This window comes from Bubalus bubalis, chromosome 18 (assembly GCF_019923935.1).
Source record: "Bubalus bubalis isolate 160015118507 breed Murrah chromosome 18, NDDB_SH_1, whole genome shotgun sequence".
Taxonomy (NCBI): domain Eukaryota; kingdom Metazoa; phylum Chordata; class Mammalia; order Artiodactyla; family Bovidae; genus Bubalus; species Bubalus bubalis.
Window position 1 is genome coordinate 31,186,778 of NC_059174.1, and position 21,235 is coordinate 31,208,012.

Consider the following 21,235-nt stretch of genomic DNA (forward strand, 5'->3'; position numbering starts at 1 on the left):
AGAGTGAAGTAAGCCAGAAAGAAAAACACCAATACAGTATACTAACACATATATATGGAATTTAGAAAGATGGTAACAATAACCCTGTGTACGAGACAGCAAAAGAGACACTGGTGTATAGAACAGTCTTATGGACTCTGTGGGAGAGGGAGAGGGTGGGAAGATTTGGGAGAATAGCATTGAAACATGTAAAATATCATGTATGAAATGAGTTGCCAGTCCAGGTTTGATGCACGATACTGGATGCTTGGGGCTGGTGCACTGGGACTACCCAGAGGGATGGAATGGGGAGGGAGGAGGGAGGAGGGTTCAAGATGGGGAACACATGTATAACTGTGGCGGATTCATTTTGATATTTGGCAAAACTAATACAGTTATGTAAAGTTTAAAAATAAAATAAAATTAAAAAAAAAAAAGAAATGTTAAGAATGAATCAATGGATAAGGTGAAATTTCACAGGTGGAAAGCAGTCAGGAAGATGATAGAAAGTGTGCACATCTGAATTTGGGTAGATGCAAGAGGGGTCTTCCAACTCAACTAAAACTACTGACATATCACACATTAGAATATGAGGCTATTTTCTGTTTGTTCTGTTGTTGTTGTATTTACTCTTGCTACTTCATTTCTTATTGTGAACCTGAAGATAATACCAATTGAAACCATCTTTGCAAACAATGATGCTTCATTTCTTTTGGCTAAAAACATTTTAATCTATGAAATGAATTATATGTTCACAAATCAGACTGTCATCTTTAGGTGAATTTTGTGTTTATGCACACACACACACACCCCCAAATCCAATTTGAAGTTGTGATTTATTATTTGAAAGGTGTAGGTTTCACATGAGAAATTTCATCATCTGAAATTGCCTTGTCGTTGAGGATAATAAGAATTAAATTCAGCTGCTGAAAGGAACAAAGACAAATATTGAAAGATGGGAGACTTTTCTAATCCACTGCAAAACTAGAGAGTCCTCTGTGAGATTAGACTGAGGCACCATTTGCAGAAATCACTAACTGTTTCAGTTTATTAAAAGATTAAGAGTAAATCTATTTGGGTAATATGTGCTTTGCAAGATAAGAAATTTCTTCAAAATCGATGCTTTTGCTTTTTCATTTCCTCTCAACTCACTGAGAGGCAATCAACATGGGAGTAGTTCTGATCACACTAAGAGAGCATTCTGATCTTCATTAGTGCAGGGTCGATGCAAGAAACTTTATTTCACATCAAAATCTAGAGGTGGTTCCCCTAGATTTAAAACCCTTTTCTGTTTTAACACATCAAGCCTCTGGATTTCATAATCCCCATAATTAATACACTACCATGCACACAATTTTCAGAACAGGGTTCTGCAAGTTGCAAATAGAAGCTGCATGTTTGAAAATCAATAAATAGATATTTATCTTCAATTTTCATTTTTTTTTCTCTTCTTTTTGTGGAATTAAGGGAGTCTGGGAATTGACATAATGGTAGGAAATGTCAAGAAAATTACATTTCCTTAGTCTGTAATTTTTATGCCAAAGTCTAGAATCTTTGTATACAACATTTTATGAACTAAATGAAACGTAGGTTGCTTCCCAGTGATTGTTTTTATTTAGTTATCAATGTACCAATGAATCAATAAAATGTTTCTTGAGCATATGTGCTGGTCATCATGATGGATGCAAAATGCCCAACCAACACAGAGTCTGTTGGCTCTAGCAGGTCAAAGTCTTGAAGACAAGCAGGTACAGAAACACAAAAATGTAATAATAACTATGTGAGAAGTGCCATGGCTAAAGTAAATACACAGCACTGAGATAGCAATGAGGAGGGACTCTCAGCCTGTCTTGTGTTAAATGACTTTGAGAAAGTTTTAATATAGCAATGACCTGTTTCGAATTGGTTATGGTCAAAATATGAAGAGACAATTCAGTGCCCGGGTAAATTGTATCTTTTATATAGGAGGTGGGAGGGTTAAAGTGGAATGAGAATGTTCTTTATGTTCCTAGAGAGTATAGAATTTTATTTCAATAATAGTAAATCAGTTATTCAAAAAACAAGGATGTTTAGTTGTGTGTGTGTGTGTGTGTCTGTGGTTGCACGATGTACTTGCTCTGTCTCGTTTGTGGTGATTTCAGAGTGGCCTTATCTCTCTCCTGTTTCATCATGGTTACATAGTAACCTGCTTGAGGACTATTCATACTCTCTGAAAGTTCTTCATGTTCACTAGGGAATACAGCTGACCTGTCAGCTCCTAGCTGTCAGCAACCAGCTGCCAGCTTATCAGCACTATATTTCTAAATCTATTTTCTCAACATACTGCATGTGATTGAATAATTCCTCTACACAAAGATATTTATATTGTTCTCAGTTTTTGCTCTTGATCATATGCAATACTGCAGTGAATATCCACATACATACTCAAAGATGAAATTTCTCAGAGAAGCCTGTTGTATATATATATGTTTGTGTGCATTCTGTGTGCTAAGTCCCCTCAGTCATGTCCGACTCTTTGTGACCCCATGGACTATAACCCAGAAGGCTCTTCTGTCCATGGGATTCTCCAGGCAAGAATGCTGGAGTGGGTTGCCATGTTCCCCTCATATATCCCCTCTATGATCATTGCTTTCATTAAATTCTCCTGATTAAACACTTATTTAAATGTTAAATTTCTCCATAGAGTTTTTCTTCTGTGAATTACTTATCCCTTTATCTAAATTTCCTCCACTTATATCTATCCATACTAATGTTTAAACAGTAGTTCCTATGTTTTATGGAAGCAAATCAGTTGCTGGTAATTAACATCTCCATTTAGTATGCTAATTATTTTTGTTAATTTATATTCTTTTTCAGAGGTTTTCTTTGATGAAGGCACTTGGATTAAAATAAGTAAGATCTAGAAAAAAGTGGAAATCTAAAAAAAGAGTGTTAAGGGAAAACATGGCACAATTTACATAGACACATAAACCAATAGATTTTCTATTTAGTCTTGAGGTTTAATTTAGATTTCTGCTTTTTACTTCTATGAAGCTTATCAGATAAAATTTAGTCCATGACATTATAATGAATTCTGCCCATGACCCTATGTATATTTCTTTCAACACTTTCCACTGATTTATCTACTACAGTGGAACTGATCTCTAGCTTTAAAAATAATGTATTCCACATCTTCACAATAGAAGGGAAGATACAGCTGAGTTCTTATTTTCCAGTATTTTGGATATGGAGAGTATGCTGAAGAAACATTTATTGAATAACATGAAAATTGTTGAAATGTTAATATCCCTTATTTGAAATTCTTTTGAATGTTATTTCCTTTTGAAATCACTTCAGTGGACAGATAGAATTTTCCTGTACACATTTTTTCATTTAGAGGCAGCTCACCTTAGACTTCAGAGTCAGTGCAGTCTGGTCTTTGAACCTAACTGTATCACTCTCAGCAATATAACCTTGCAAAGTAAATAGGCTTTTTAATATTCAGTTTCCTCATCTATGAAAATGGGGAGCTGATATTGTAAAATTATAGTATATGCTTTTTATATGGCAGTGCAAGGAGGCTTTAAGTAAATATCTTGTCTTCTTAGGAAACATGTGCAAGTGATATCTATGACTATTGTGCTTAGGCAGGGCTAAACTTGTAAACTTTGTTTAAAAGTATTTTTTCCAGCTCTTACTATAAGAGGTCACAGCTCAGGAAAACTGGATGGAGAGAAAAGTTTATACTATTGCTTATAAACACTACCTTTGAAATCTACTGCTTAAACAGTTGAACAAAATAATCTGTTTTTCAGAGAAATTAAATTTTAAGAAATATTAATCTGTTTTCTCATTAAAACATTTTTTTCAGTGTGGTTGATGTCCCTTTCCCCTTACAAAACTCCAGTATTATTTAGACATTCTGTGCCTTCACTTTAACTCAGATAAAGAGAGCGAACCTCCTCTTTAATTTAGAGTTGTCTAAGTCTTCTAAGTTGATCATGCAAAAGCCCCTTCTCTTTGTTAGTAGAGCTGATTACATAGCCCAGTGTTGATCAGTGCGAAGTAAGATGAGGCCTAGATGTGGGCTTATGGTAAAGAATTTAATTTCTTTTTTTTTTTATTTTTATTTTATTTTTAAACTTAACATAACTGTATTAGATTTGCCAAATATCAAAATGAATCCGCCACAGGTATACATGTGTTCCCCATCCTGAACCCTCCTCCCTCCTCCCTCCCCATTCCATCCCTCTGGGTCGTCCCAGTGCACCAGCCCCAAGCATCCAGTATCGTGCATCGAACCTGGACTGGCAACTCGTTTCATACATGATATTTTACATGTTTCAATGCCATTCTCCCAAATCTTCCCACCCTCTCCCTCTCCCACAGAGTCCATAAGACTGTTCTATACATCAGTGTCTCTTTTGCTGTCTCGTACACAGGGTTATTGTTACCATCTTTCTAAATTCCATATATATGCGTTAGTATACTGTATTGGTGTTTTTCTTTCTGGCTTACTTCACTCTGTATAATAGGCTCCAGTTTCATCCACCTCATTAGAACTGATTCAAATGTATTCTTTTTAATGGCTGAATAATACTCCATTGTGTATATGTACCATAGCTTTCTTATCCATTCATCTGCTGATGCACATCTAGATTGCTTCCATGTCCTGGCTATTATAAACAGTGCTGCGATGAACATTGGGGTACTCGTGTCTCTTTCCCTTCTGGTTTTCTCAGTGTGTATGCCCAGCAGTGGGATTGCTGGATCATAAGGCATGTCTATTTCCAGTTTTTTAAGGAATCTCCACACTGTTCTCCATAGTGGCTGTACTAGTTTGCATTCCCACCAACAGTGCAAGAGGGTTCCCTTTTCTCCACACCCTCTCCAGCATTTATTACTTGTAGACTTTTGGATCGCAGCCATTCTGACTGGTGTGAAATGGTACCTCATAGACACATGACAGAGGAGATTGCTCTTCCACTCTCGGTCACTGAAATGCTGCATGTGATTTATAAAACCTTGCAACCAAGAGGCCACCCACTGTAGAGAGCTAACCAGAGAAAAAAGCCCCAGTGTTAAGGAAAAAAAATCATGGGCTGCTGAAAACATATGAGGTAATTCATCTTTGAGCTCCCATTCTTTAAAGTCATTATGATGTGAGCTAATAATTCGGTATTGTTGATTTCTATCATACTGGAGTTTTCTGATACTTGTAATCACAACCATTTAAACTGTTTATAAAATGGATATTTTATAACACTATTTTCATTCATTCATCTAATTATTGGATAACTGTTGAATATTAGCGATGTCCCAGGAACCATGTCTGGCCTAGGGATTCAAATGAGGACAAGACAATAAGATCACTCCCCTTGTGTATGATGTAGGATTGAGTCTAATGTTTCTAACAATTGCTTATGTTAAACCCAAGAAGTAAATCGCTCATGAGCTGATAAGCTGATGTGTTAGAAGGAGAATGTGTTCTCTTCCATCTGTCAGAAGAACATGGTTCTATGTATAATTACACTCACAATTTACTCTGAGAATAGAGCATCATAGTAATTGTGACAGGACAAGACCAGTCACCAAATATGACATGGGACTGTGGGTACTACAAAGTGGGCATTCTGCATTCACTCTTTGAGTTTTAGGTCTAATTTCTAAAGCTATGTAAATGTATATTGTTGTCATTTTGTAGGAAATTGGTAGTATCTAATTATATTTGATAAGTACACTTCAGTAATAGTTCTATTTATTAGATCCTTATAAAACTAACTAAATTAAATGTCTTTTTTCCTTACATGAAATACGGAAATGCTAGTGAGAGGAATATATCTGGAAAGGAGGACATGTCTGGAAAGCACTGGTATACTGTGGAGGGAGGGAAAAGAAGTAGTTACTGTATTTGAGTGCTTATTACATGTCACACAATTACCTTACTCTCAACATAAGTATGCATGTTTATCTTCATTTCGTTATGAAAAAACTGAGATACAAGAAAAAGAAATGATGGCCCTCCAGGCTGGGAACTGAGATTCAGATATGCCAAACTCCATACCTTCATATTGGGCTGACTCAAAAGTTCTTTAATTTGCAGGGTGCAATAATATTGTTTCATGAGCTGAACTGAAGCTTTACTTTATACTAGCTATCGGAGAGGGAGGTGGCACCCCACTCCAGTACTCTTGCCTGGAGAATCCCAGGGACGGGGGAGCCTGGTGGGCTGCTGTCTATGGGGTCGCACAGAGTCGGACACGACTGAAGCGACTTAGCAGCAGCAGCAGTAGCAGCAGCAGCGGCAGCTATGGGGGGAAAATATGAAAAATGATTTCTTATATCCATGAAATCTCAAAGGGCAGATTCAGGCCAAAACCACAAACTAAAATGCCTACGAAGGGCAGGAAGGCATGTGAAATGAATATTTGTGAAATACCCACAACAGTGAGGCAGGGACCTAGGCTAACTGGAGAACACATGTTCCAGTGAATTGTTGCCATGGAAAAATGAAAGCTCACTGTTGCCAGATGTCAACTATTTTGACACAAGCCAGAAATACAGGTTTCTATGCACTACAGTGGACAAGTAATTGATGTTTACAAGACTGCCCATGCAATTGAATTCTGATAGGCACACTTAAGAATATACATATGCAGCCAATAATTTTTAGCAAGTATAATTACTACATACAAGGAATTCTTAGCAAAATATTTATTAAATATGGTAGTAACATTTCAAAAAAACTTCACTGAATGTCATATGCAGTATGAACATACTTTTTAACCTAATTATTGTCATAATTAAATTGAATATCATGTGTCTTATAAAATTGAGGTAAAGGCTAAAATTCTTTGCAAATTCAGTTTTCTATTATTTCCACTCAGAGAAGTTTATGAGGTAATACTGCATATTTATTCAGTTCAGTTCAGTTCAGTCACTCAGTCATGTCCGACTCTTTGTGACCCCATAAATCGCAGCACACCAGGCCTCCCTGTCCATCACCAACTCCTGGAGTTTACCCAAACTCATGTCCATCGAGTCAGTGATGCCAGCCAGCCATCTCATCCTCTGTTGTCCCCTTCTCCTCCTGCCCCCAATCCCTCCCAGCATCAGGGTCTTTTCCAATGAGTCAACTCTTCGCATAAGGTGGCCAAAGTATTAGAAACATATCAAGTAATTGCTAGCACTGGCCATGATTAACACTAGAAGTTAATATTGTGTCTTGTGATGAGCATAATCTTACTTTTTCACATTTTATTTGGAAGTATATTAAAATTATTTTATACTTAAAGAAATGTAGCAAAAATGATATCAAGGACTTAAGTATACTTTTCTCCAGTTTCTCTTTCCCTTCCACTAACTCTGCTCTCTGTTTATCTTTCCCTCTCACTGCCCCCCAACATTCTCATGCACATTATTTTTTTCTGAATCACTTGAAAATACATTAAATACGCAATGTCACTTTATATCTAAGAAATTCAGAGTGTATTTCCTAATAATAATTATATTCTCTTAACCATAGGATTATCAAAATCAGAAAATTAATACTGATATAGTAATATCATCCAATCTACAAGCCTTATTCAAATTTTGCCATTTGTCTCCCTATCACCTTTATTGCAAACAAAAAAGAATTTGGCCTGTTATCAGTCTGAAGATCATGAGATGTATTTGTCATATCACTAATGTTCTCAACCTGAAATTTTCCTCAGTCTGTCTTGGTTCTTCATTATCTTGATATTCTTAAAAGTACAAATATTTATTTCAGAATATCAAAGAGAACCAGACTGTGAGATATTTTTTAAATAGGTTAAGATCCTTATGCTGGGGAAGATTAAAGGCAGGAGGAGAACGGGACAACAGAGGATGAGATGGTTGGATGGCATCACTGACTTAATGGACATGAGTTTGAGCAAACTCCAGGAGATGGTGAAGGACAGGGAAGCCTGTCCATGTGTGTGTGCTGCAGTCCATGGGGTTGCAAAGAGTCAGACACAACTGAGCAACTGAACATCAACAACAAATTCAACAAGTTGAATGTATTAATATTTTATTCTATGATTAAAACTTTTGGGTCCTATTTATGTATACTTTTCTTACCCCCAAAACAAAGATATTCTCCTATATTTAGAAATTTTATTTATTTACTTGTTTTTTAATCTTTCAATTTAGATTATCTGGAATTGTGTTTTTGTGTATGGTATATTGTAAAAGTCAGGACTGAATTTTTCTTTTATATATGTATATAACACATGTATGTATATATACATGTTATAGAGAAGTGTGTGTACATACTGAGTGAATATATGTGTGTGTGTATATATATATATATATATATATATGTTTGAATTGTTAGATGGATGGTGGGTATACATGGAATTGTGTATACATAATTTAACAACATTTATTGAAAAGAGCATAGTCAAAAACTTAATGAAATATCAATTGCATACATGGAATACATCCATCTCATCAATATTTTCAAATTTAACAACATAAAATTGTTACTGCCCTTATATTATTAAGCATTCATTAACTACATACCTGGAGCAATGACTTCTGTTCACGGTTGTCTTCCATTTTTATTTATTTTTTTTAATGGACTTGTATCAAATATTTATTTAAGTGAATAATGAGGGAACTTGGGTTTCAAGGAAATGATAGAAAATCACGCCGAAATGTTTTCTGAGCTAGAGACTAACTGGCTAATTCCTACAGGATAATAAAACCATAACCATTGTGTTTGTTTTTTTCTACTAGATTGAAATTATTTAAACCTCTACTGGAAAAATCTTTGTAAGTTAACATATAATTTCACAATTTGGGCCCTAACCAATAGTAAGTAGAAGTCAAACAAAGGCATATCCCTCTAACAAATTAAATACCCTTGCATTAGCCCACTGGACAATGCTCCAGAGTAGCATCAAAAGGTCTTCCTTCTTATTTTATTTATTTATTTATTTTTTGTTGCGCTAAGGCATGTAGGATCTTATTTCCCTGACCAGTGATGGAACCCATACCCCTAAGAGTGGCAGTGCAGTGTCTCAACCATTGGTCTGCCAGAGAAGTTTCAAGTCTTCTTCCATTTTTGAATTCTTGATAAGTTTTATTACAGGTTTGTCAATATTATTAGTCTTTCCAAAGCTAACCAACAAATAATTTACTTTGAATCTTGTACATCCTCTATATATTTGCTTTCTATTCCATTTAAATTTGCCTTCAACTTTAATATTTTTTCCTTATACATAATTTTATTTTGCTACTCTTTCATAAACTTTGTTCTGAAGCTTAGTTCATTAGTTTTATTTCTTTCCTTTTTGTAACATACAGTTCAGTTCAGTCGCTCAGTCATGTCTGACTCTTTGCAACCCCATGGAGTGCAGCACGTCAGGCCTCCCTATCGTTCAACAACTCCTGGAGCTTGCTCAAACTCATGTCCATTGAGTTGGTAATGCCATCCAAACATCTTATCTTCTGACGTCCCCTTCTCCTCCTGCCTTCAATCTTTCCCCAAATCAGGGTCTTTTCCAATGAGTCAGTTCCCCACATCAGATGCACCAAAGTATTGGAGTTTCAGCTTCAGTATCAGTCCTTCCAATGAATATTCAGGACTGATTTCCTTTAGAATTGACTGGTTTTAACATACAGTTAAATTGCGTATGTGTTAAATTTATGTATGTGTTAACATACATACATTTTAAATTGTGCTGCAAGTACTGCTTTCAGTGAAACAATTTTTTGATGAGTTATTCTCTTTATCATTCAAGTCAATACATAACCTATTTTTATTTATTTGCTGTTTTTACTCATAGATTATTATGTAGTACATTTCTAGATTGGGCTTCCCTGGTGGCTTAGATGTAAAGAATCTGCCTGCAATTCAGGAGACCTGGGTTCGATTCCTCGATAGGGAAGATCCCCTGGAGAAGAATATGCAACCCACTCCAGAAATCTTGCTTGGAGAATTCAATGGACAGAGGAGCCTGGCAGGCTACAGTTCATGGGGTCACAAAAGAGCTGGACATGACTGAGTGAATAACACTTTCACTTTCTTTTCTATCATTGTTTATATATTTTGAGACCACATTACTCAGTGGAAAAAAGTAATTAAAATTGTGATTTTTTTCACTCACAACTTATCATTTTCAAGTAACAAGTACCTTTATCTGTAACAGACTTTGCCTTGACTTCCATTTTTCCATTAATAATACAGATATATGAGCATAATTTGTTTAGTTTTGGCATACTTTTTTTTTCCCTTTTGTTTTAGTTATAAGCTTCCTCATTATTGTTGCTTGCAATTGTCCAATAACATTAAATTTGGGTTCTTCCTAGAAACACAGATTGATATGGCTTTCTCTGGAGAGATAGTCTCATTGTTTCTGCTGAGTACCTAGAGGAATGTAAGATCTCTTCCACTTAGTACTGCTTCCAAACTTATCTGAAGATTAAGGGTCCCAAGACCATCAAGGATATGAATACTTAGGATAGATAAAAGAACTATGTCCAAAGGATGGGAGAAGTCAGTTATAGATCTGACTTCCTCACTCTAAAATAGGCTTTAAGACCCCAGATCCATATGGGTTGGGTTTGACCTCTGACTCTGGCTCATAAGGGCCACAGAACAACAAAAAATCACTTATTTATAATGAATACTTTAGGTTATGTGGAGCTTTGGTGTTCTTATATATTCTGTATGCCTTCATGATGATAGGTTTTCTTCCCAAAATCAGGCTAGAAATTCTGCAATATTTTTTTCACATGTTCAGGTTTTCTGCTTGTTAGTTTTTGTTTTGTTTCAACCTAACCACAAGGAGGTCGAAACTTTCAATCCTAAAGGAAATCAACCCTAAATATTCATTGGAAGAACTGATGCTGAAGCTGAAGCTCCACTACTCTGGTAACCTGATATGAAGAGCCAACTCATTGGAAAAGACCCTGATGCTGGGAAAGACTGAAAGCAAAAGGAGAAGAGGGCAGCAGAGGATGAGATGGTTGGACAGCATCACCAGCTCAATGGACATGACCTCGAGCCAACTCCAGGAGATAGTGAAGGACAGGGAGCCTGGCATGCTACTCTCCACAGGGTTGCAAAGAGTCAGACATGAATAAGCAACTGGAAAACAACAACAAAACTCAGTATCTGATACCTGCTGTTTGGCTTATTCTATCCTGTCACTACCCCAACCATAAACTGACGTCCTTTCACAGAGATTTTCTATTCCGTGTTTTATTGACTCACTCCTGTGGAGTGAATTGTGATTTTACACAATGCTAGCTCATTGACTTCAATATCTCCTTACATTTATAGCTTAAAAAGTTTCCTGATAGGGGGTGGGAATCACACAAGGACTATAGCGATTGAATTCCCACAGACAAATTATGACTAAATTAGGATTAATTTACCAGGTTGTTTACTTCCATTTTCCGGCATTCACACACATGCATATTATCACTAGGTTTGCCAATCAAATCCTACTTTATGAAGTACAGGCCAATACTTTGACTTTCCACCTCCAGCCACTGAATCTGGAAAGTAACTCCAGAGTACTCACTTTACTTTTTTTTAGAAATAAATCAGTATAGTATAATGTCTGGCACATATTAGACTTTTAATATGTTTGTTTAATATATGTTGTAGAAGTGAAAAAAAGTGTTAAATTGTATCTACCAAATGTCAGATAAAAATTCAGCGGTCAGTTTGTTAAGCTATTGTTTGATGTTTATATTTCATTTAAGAAAATGGATACCTAAAAATCATAATAGGAACATTAGATTTTTGCACACTCTATATTTATATCTACATATATCTACATAATGTGTGTGTGTGTATATATATATATAATATGTGATATATTGTTGCTGTTTAGTCACTAAATCAAGCCCGACTCTTTTTTGACCCCGTGGACTGCAGCCCGCCAGGCTCCTCTGTCCATTGGATTTCCCAGGCAAGCATAATGGAGTGGGTTGCCATTTCCTTCTCCAGAGGATCTTCCAGATTCAGGGATCAAAGTCCACCTCCTGCACCTCCTCCATTTCAGGCAGATTCTTTACTGTGAAGCCACCAGGGAAATCCATATGTATATAAATGTGTATATAAATATTCCTCTCTTAAAAAATTTGGCAATGCTTTGTTTTGTTTTTCACATGAGTTCTTAAACACATGAATTAACACTGAATGTAATTTCCGTAAAAGTGAAAATTGAATTCTCTCTAGGGAGTATGTTTATCCCTCCTATCAATCTTCAGCTTTTAAAATGGAATGTTAACATCATTTGGGGATGCACCAAGGTGTGTGCATGTGTGTGTGTGTGTACAATATATTTCAAAACGACAGAAAGACAAATTGAGCAACACATCATTGCTTTAGGCATGGTTTTTAACAAAGAAGTAGTTACTCTGCTGGATATTGCCTATTGCACTTCCCATGCCTACTCTCCTCCCTTCTCTCCACTACTCGCTGTCCTGGGAGGCTGAAAAAAAGAACTGCATCTGCAGACTCCCTGATATGCTCCTTCAGTTGTGTTTAGATGAATGGGTGCACTGGTGGGCATGAAGGGAAAGAAGACAGTAAATGTATAGATTGTCTAGACTGTCATTCACCCAGAAGTCACTGTGCCTCTCCAGGGAATTTTCTCTTTGCATCTCTGTTTCTGGGTTATTGGTACCTACTCTTTCTCCCTATTCTTCAGGATTTGCAGTAGTTATATCTCTGTTTTTGCTAATCTTGGGTTTCCACCTTATTTTTGTGTGTGTGTTCTCCTGTTCCCTGCCTGTACTTTCATGAATAGTACTTAATTAAACTTTCCTCCAGTTACACTCATTTGAGTGGTTCATTTGTTTCCTACGGCCACCCTAAGTGATGCAGGAGAGTAGACTCTCAGTTATCCAGGATCCACAATAACTGACCAAAGTCTTTAGTTAGTATGCAAAAAGATATCATTTAATTCATACAAAAATTTCCATTCTTAGCACAAATACCTCTAGACCATTGATTCCCCACAATTAACATTAAGGTGAAAATGTTACCCTAACATGAAACTATGAAAGGAGTCAGCAAACAAAACTTTGAGTATTGGCTTTGCTCCCTGAGCATTCTCTATAGCAAAGGGATGCTCTCCATAGAAAAGACTTTACCACAGCCTATCCCAACTGAGAAAAGGGTATTTCTACCATTACAGCCTACCATTACAGCCTTCCTGTCTCAACAACAGTGGACAAATACAAGAACTACTTGTAAAGGTCACAACCTAGGGACACAAGTCCACTAAAGACTGATATTTAATCATAAGATTGCTATCAATCTTTGTAAAATTATTTTAAAATTTATAAGGAAGGCAAAAGACCTAGAATAACCTACAAAATACTAAAGAAAAAGAAAAAGTAGGAAGAGGAAAAGGAGGAGAAGGAGAAGAAAGTTGGAGGACTCACACTATCCTTTATCAAGATTTACTATAGAACTATACTAACCTAGACTACATAGTATTGGTTAAACAGAATCAGTGAAACAGAATAGAGACCCCAGAAATAGATCCATATATATATAATTGGACTTTGACTAAGGAGCAAAGTCCAATTAATAAAAAATTATAATCACTTCAACAAATAATAATGGAGCAATTCAATATCCATGTGCCATGTGCAAATCTGAAACCGGCACACACTGTAACCCTTTCACTAAAATGAAATAAAAAAAATGGATTATAGATCTAGATGTGAAATGGAAAACTATAAAACATTTAGAAGAAAACATAGAAGAGAGTCTTAAGGACCTTAGGTGAATGCTGACATATAATAACAAAAGCATAATTTATAAGAACAAAATTTAATAAGATAGACTTCATTAAAATTTCAAATTCTACTCTGTGAAAGACACTGTTAAGATAATGAAAAGGAGAAACATACTGGAACAGAAATCATCTCTGATAAAGGACATATATCCCAAATATAGAAAGAACTTTTAATAATCAACAATGGTCCCAAACAAATAGGCAAAAAGTCTAAAAAGACATCTTACCAAAGAAGACATGTGGATGGAAATAAGAATAATTTTACATTAGGGAAATTCTAGTTCAAATAACAAGACTTCACTTCACACCTATTACAATGACTAAGATGTCCTTTCCCCCAAAAAATAACAAATAAACCAAAACAAAACCAAACCCTGACAATATCTACTGTTGAAGAGGATGAAGAACAAAAGTGACTCATACTCTTTGCTGATGAGACTGCAAAATGGTAAAGATACTTCTTAAAGTTGTTTGAGAATCTCTTATAAGGCAAAATAGTCTTAATGTGGTCTAGTGATCATGCTTCTAGGTATCCATTCAACTTATTTGAAAACTCATGTCCACATAAAAACCTTCACAAAAGTAAATGGATCCAGTCTGAAAAGACTACACACTTAATGTCCTCAATTGTAAGCTCTTCTGGAAAAAGGAAAACTAAAAGGATTGTTTAAAAATAATAATAATAATAATCAGTGGTTCCTATGAGTTTGGGAGGATGGGATGCTACTGTAGAGATTATGTACAAAGGAATTTTTGTAGGTGAAACTTTTCTATATAAAACCATAATGGTTATTTCATAACACTGTGAATTTGCCAAAAATCCATAGAACTTAGGACAAAGAGTGAACCTTAATGTATGCAAATTTTAAAAACTCATTTAGAATGTTATGGGATCCTTAGATGGAATTGAGAAGGTGATAAAACAACTCCATTACAGATACATGAACTAACCTTACTACAGGATGTTGGGGGAAAGGATGTTGACCTAAGTAACTTTGAAAACAAGTGGAATCTTAAGACTAAAGGCAAAATAAACTACTTAAGCAGTATTTATACTGGGGCTCCCCGGGTGACTCAGTGGTAAAGAATCTGCCTGCAATGCAGGAGACATGGGTTCAATCCATGAGTCTGGAAGATTCCCTCGAGAAGGAAATGGCAACCTACTCCAGTATTCTTTCGTGGGAAATCCCATGGACAGAGAAGCCTGGCAGGCCACAGTCCATAGGATCGCAAAAGAGTTGGGCATGATGTAGCAACTAAATGACAATAACAAAGCAGTATAGTAAGCTGATGAAATGGTTTACTATGAGGGTACAGGTTAACAGCTGTGATATTGCCTTACATGTAAACTGGAAACAATTATTATGCAAATAAATGCCCAATGGTAAGAGTTAGATTCCTCACTGTTGGGAGGTTACTAATAAACAAGAGAAGGCTAGAATGATTCATGTGGTAATGCATTTAAATTGAATGTATCAGTATGAAGCCATGTTTAACTTATTATAAATGTAGATGTGTACATATAGGAGTATTTGTACATATATGTATATACAGAGTTTAGTACACTCATATAGAAGTCCACGTTTTATCATCTGAGAGGGTCCAGGAGCGTCTATACTAGACTGGCAATAATCACACTTAGCACCCAGAACTTGGATTCAAATACCATTCTTCAGTAAAAGAAACAAAGGCTCCCAGGAGCAACTGCTAATTAAAGTACATGAAAAGAATTATACAAGGTGAGCTTGGAGCATCCTGTAGTAAGAAAATATAAGAGTGCTAAAAAAAGTATCCCTCAATGGTGGTAGTATTTCAAAGGGAAATGAGAGCCAAATAAAGAGTTCCCAAAAGCAAAAGCTGGAGTAATTTTTATTTAAAAAGTAGAATTGGATTATAAACCAAAGTATAAAATAAAAAACAATGAGTCCGTACAGATATAAATGAGGCATTGGATGATTAAATAAATGGGGTAGAAGAAACAAATATCCTATAGAGAAGAATTTCAAATAATTTATAGATACTCTGCCCTCAAGAGGTAAATCAAAATTCCCCGCTCCTTAAATGTTGTCTGTACACATGACTTCCTTCCGGAGAGAACAGTATGAAAAAGCAGAGGAAAAAATAAACTACGGTGGAATTGCCAACATACTACCTTAGCCAAGTGATCAAGGTTAACATCAATGGTAATAAATCAAGTTGATATGTGCCTTTGATATGTGATTAAAACACCATTTCCCCCTATGATATTCGTTCTCCAAATTCATAGTCTCAGTCTAATTATGAGAAAAACATTAGATAAATCCAGATTGAAGGACACTCTATAATACTTGACTAAAACTTAAGATTATCAAGAACAAGAAAAGTCTGAGAAACTGTCGTAGTCTAAAGGAGATTTAAGGTGGATTATGAGAAAGTGTAATGTGATATTCTAGATGAGACCTACCTAGAGCATCTTAAAAAAGACATTAAATAACTACTAAGTATGGGCTTTACTTACATCAATATTGGCTCAGTAATTGTGACAAGTTTGTCACAGTAATATGTTAATAATAAAGGATATCGTATGCAGTTTGTGAGAACTCTTTGTACTATATTGGCAAATTTTTAATAACCAAAACTTTCTAAAATTACAAGTTTAAGAGTTCAGTGGATTAATACTAAAATCTTCATGATGCATGGTATGCAGTTAACAACACATACTATATATTGTGATGATATGAAACAATCCACCTTGACCACTGTTATTTCCTTTAAAGTGAAAATTTTCTATAATCGAGAAAATTCAGCCATGAAGTTTGTAGATAATACTGGGGATCTGCGATGTTACCCTTTAAAGCTGAAACAAATTGTTGCAAAAGTTTAATTTACACCTGCCATCTTCACATCCCTCAATCAACTAATCTCATATCACACTAGAATCAAATGTAAAGAGGACTCAAGTAATTTTTCAGTCATATCCTCTGAATTCTTGTGCTCATAAATTTACACTAAATTGCCTTTATTTCTGTACTGCTCCTTTTTTTTTTAACCATCCCAAATTTGTACAATTTAATCTGTACTCCAAAATACATTTATTTTATAGCTGTCCCTCTTTCCTTCATTATTTATGTGTAGTTATTTCTTTACTGTCTCTAACTTTCTTTAAATATCAGTTTAAATATTAAATGTCTCATAAATTCATTAATTTGTGATGTTTATATTATCATCTGCATGCAGGAGAGTCTGAAACCTATAATATCTAGACTTAGCCAGTTGGTTAAGTCCCACATTTCTTTTTCAAAGAAAAAGAACCACCTTCCAGCCGTCTCCATCCGCATTTCTAACAAGTACTTCATATTTAGCATACAACCCTCATTGAGACAGCACTCTGTCCATTATCAATGGCATTTAACAAGTGTATCCAAAATACACTCGTTGTCATGGATACATCTTTCCTCCTCATGTTTCTACTTCAGTCCCTGGACATAATCCTCAAACTCCATTCTTACTTGTGTTGTTTTCATTCCATTGACTCCATTCACAGTTTTAACTTTTCTGAAAAGTATCTTTATAACTTTGTCTTTATACTTCAAAAACAAATACAGCCATTTCCTTTGAAATGCCATCCCATGCTGTTGACTTTTGTGATATGTATGTACCTCATTTAAAAGATGTCTCAGAGGATACAATTACACAGTTTTAGAAATGAGAGGAATAAACAGCAAACTCCTTGCTTCATCCCTTACTCCAGAGAGTAGGTAAGTGATAAAAGAAAAGAAGATGATAGACTTTAAGAGAAATAGAGAAGGTGAAGAATCAGATTTGCAGCAGGGACAAATGATATGTAATTTTGCACATCTTGCTTCCATATGGCCAAATAGAGTTCAAGACAATGATATCTCCAAAGATATTAATAATGCATAGTTTTTTATGTTGGGTGTATTCACTTTATTACTATGCTATATAAATATATTATAGTTTTATATAAAATATTATATAATGAGTATATATGATTAAAGTGAAAGTGAAAGTTGCTGAGTTGTGTCCAACTCTTTGTGACCCCATGGACTGTATAGTCCATGGAATTCTCTAGGCCAGAATACTGGAGTGGGTAGCCTTTCCCTTCTCCAGGGGATCTTCCCAATCAGGGATTGAACCCAAGTCTCCCACATTGCAGGCAGATTCTTTGTCACCTGAGCCACAAGGGAAGCCCATATATGATTAAGTACTCTCCAAAATGAGGCCATTTATATACAATTCCCATAAAAATAAATTTATATTAGAAGCCTTCTTACTATGCATGTATGCATCTTATATGCGCATATGCGCAAAGGGTTCCTAAATCCCCAGTTACTACAATATTTTCTTTATTCAACCTAATGAGCAATTGTCCACTTGATTTTCATTTGCTTTCTCCCCAGTCATTCTTATAGATCTCCATCTGTTATTTAGGCTCAATGAGAGGGAGTAACAAAAAATTGCTCTGTTAAATAACCAGATCCAGATCTCTATTTTCACTCTGATACCAATTTTCGTTAATCTTAAGAGCAAGACAATTGTTTTTAAGTAAAAAGAACTCTATATTTTATTGGTTCTCCTTAAAATCCAAATTCAATATCTAACAAAGTATTCACTATATTTACTACAGAAATGACATTTTAATCTAATCCACATCCTTTACAAGTTTTCTTTGCCCAAGTTCAGTTTTTCTTCCTTTCACCCAGGGCCATAAGAAATTATCTATCGTGGTTTACTCACTTATTTTTCATTACTAGAATCATGAAAGAGGGATAAAATCTGTGTATGGAAAGGCACACTCTTACAAAGATATAAGGCATTTTCAACTTGACACATGAATTCAAAGAGATCCTAAAGATATTTCTCTAGCAAATTTGAAAAGCTCATTTGGCAAAAACAATCCAGATGGACAGCCTATTGGGAGGTAAGAAAAAAAGAAAGAAAATATATTAATAGAAGAAGAGCTTTACCATATATATGTAATAAAAATACAAAACATACATTTGAGAACACACATATTCATCCACATGTATACTTTACTTTAGTCCTGGTATAGAAATAGAATTAGCTGTTTATATGATATACTGAATTCAGAATATGATAATGCCAACATTTTTAGTCAGCAAGAGAGGACATGTTTTTTGGCAAGTGCAATTGAAATAACTGGTTAGGATTTTAGGGGAAAGGAGGCAGTAAAATACATTTCAGTAAACATAAGATTAAAGGAAAATGTTAAACCTTAAATGGCTAACAAAATGTGACATATTTATTTCAAAGTCTTACTTTGAAGAAAGACTTTTTAATAATGACAGAAATTTTAACAATCATAATATATAATTTCACAATCATGATAATTCAAAACAAAAAAAATTTAAAAGTTGATTAAAAAAAATAGGTAATGAGTTAATTAACATCTATGTACCCCTACATGCACACAAAAACACAGTAATAAATTTTAGGTTGATGAAAGGTGTGACTGACAATGCATGTGTGTGTGTGTGTGTGTGTGTGAGAGAGAGAGAGAGAGAGAGAGATTAGCCCCATTTGGATATTTAATTTATCACTCATTTCTTTATCCAACTGATATTTCTTCCTCAACACTATGCCACTAATCTTGAAAATATCCCTGTCAGTTAAAGAAGGGAGAAGATATATTTTACATCTGTTAAGCAGACTTAAAACATAGAGAAATATTAAGCAAGTTTTTAAAATTAAATCAAACCAGAAACAAGATTTATGATGCTTCTCTGAAAAAATTTTGACCAGATTTTCTAGTGCACTGATAATTCTAGAATGAAAGACAATGAAGACACATGAGAAAATAGTAGCACCATACCTTAGACACAACTAAGGAAAATGTTAAGATGTTTCTCAGGGCTATTCAAAGAATAAGAAGATAAAAAAAAAAAAAAAAAAAGTTGGGGGATAGGAAAAGGAAATATAAACCCATGAGAGGCACATAAAAATGATTAATACATTTTCAATATTAAAGATTCTAAATGATTGATGAAATTTTAATTTTAAAAATTAATCCAGAACAGAAATGAAAATTTCAAAAAATGTTTTTTGGCACTTTTGAAAATTATTGAGAATATGAAGCCTTTTGTAATAGAAATTAAAATGAGATGCAAAAATGGGCATCCATACAACAATAGAATAGTAAGGCAACAGACCTAGACTAAAGAGAAAAATTCAAAACAGTAGACATTAAAAGGACACTAGAAATTTCTTAAAAAAAAAAAAGGCAGTGTAAATAGAACTCAAAATGGTGAAAATACATAGAGAAAAACAGTAAAAACAAGAAGGGCTAAGCTCTACTGCTATTTCCAGATTGAAATACACCAGCTTCTTCTTTCTTTTCTTTTCCACTCAAGAAATACCATAACTTATAAATTCCACAGAACTACTGAACAATGATATTTACAAATTCATTTTCTTGCACAGATCTTGCTTTCCTCTCTTCAATGAGCTAGCTTCTGTTCACCTCAGATCGCAGATGGAATATTAGATCATTATTGTGTTCCCTTCCTGGTCTGTCTAGTTTGCAAACACCTGTTTTAAACTTCACGCTCTCTTAATACCATCCTTTTACAAGTAAAAAAATTATATATATATATATATATATATATATATATATATATATATACACACACACATATAGTATGTGTGTGTGTTTGTTGTCACTGAGATTTTACATAGATTTATTTTATTACTTGATTAATATACACTACCCTTTACTACACTATGCATTCCTTACCATGTATCTACAATGTGCCAGGACAAAAGTAGGAGTTCCTTTAATTCTATAAAAAAACTTTCATATATGTGTGTGTGTGTATGTGTGTGCATATTTGTGTCTCCTAGATTGGTAAAGAATCTGCCTGCAATGCAGGAGAGGGCTCATTCCCTGGGTGGGGAAGAGCCTCTGCAGAAAGAAATGGCAACCCACTCTATTATTTTTGCCTGCAGAATCCCACGGACAGAGGAACAGAGTGGGCTACAGTCCACCAAGTCGCAAAGAATCGGACATGACTGAGAGATTGATTGTTTCCTAGAGTGGCCTAAACTATTTATTTTCTGAATCTATTTGATTCAGGAAATACATTCTGTGTTCTTCTTTTGGTTACTTGGCCAAGTTCAGATATTTTCTATTATCCTTTATGCACACCTATGTGGGTTTGTGTGTTTGTGAGTGTGTTTGTGTATGCTATTTTTCACTAATCTCATAAATGAGTGACAATTTAAAGTAAAAATATCACTGGCGTTGGTGTCTAACAATAAGTGTAAGAGATATTATTATGATTCACGTCTAACATCATGTTTTTGGGAAGCAAACTCATCGGCTATTGTTATGATTAACACCTTTATTATCACTACAAGAAAACAACAGTAATATAAAAATCCTCAATGTATTAAATGCTTACCATGAGTTGTGTTCTGTACTGAACACTATGAATACAGGATTTATAAGCCAGTAGCAACCTCCT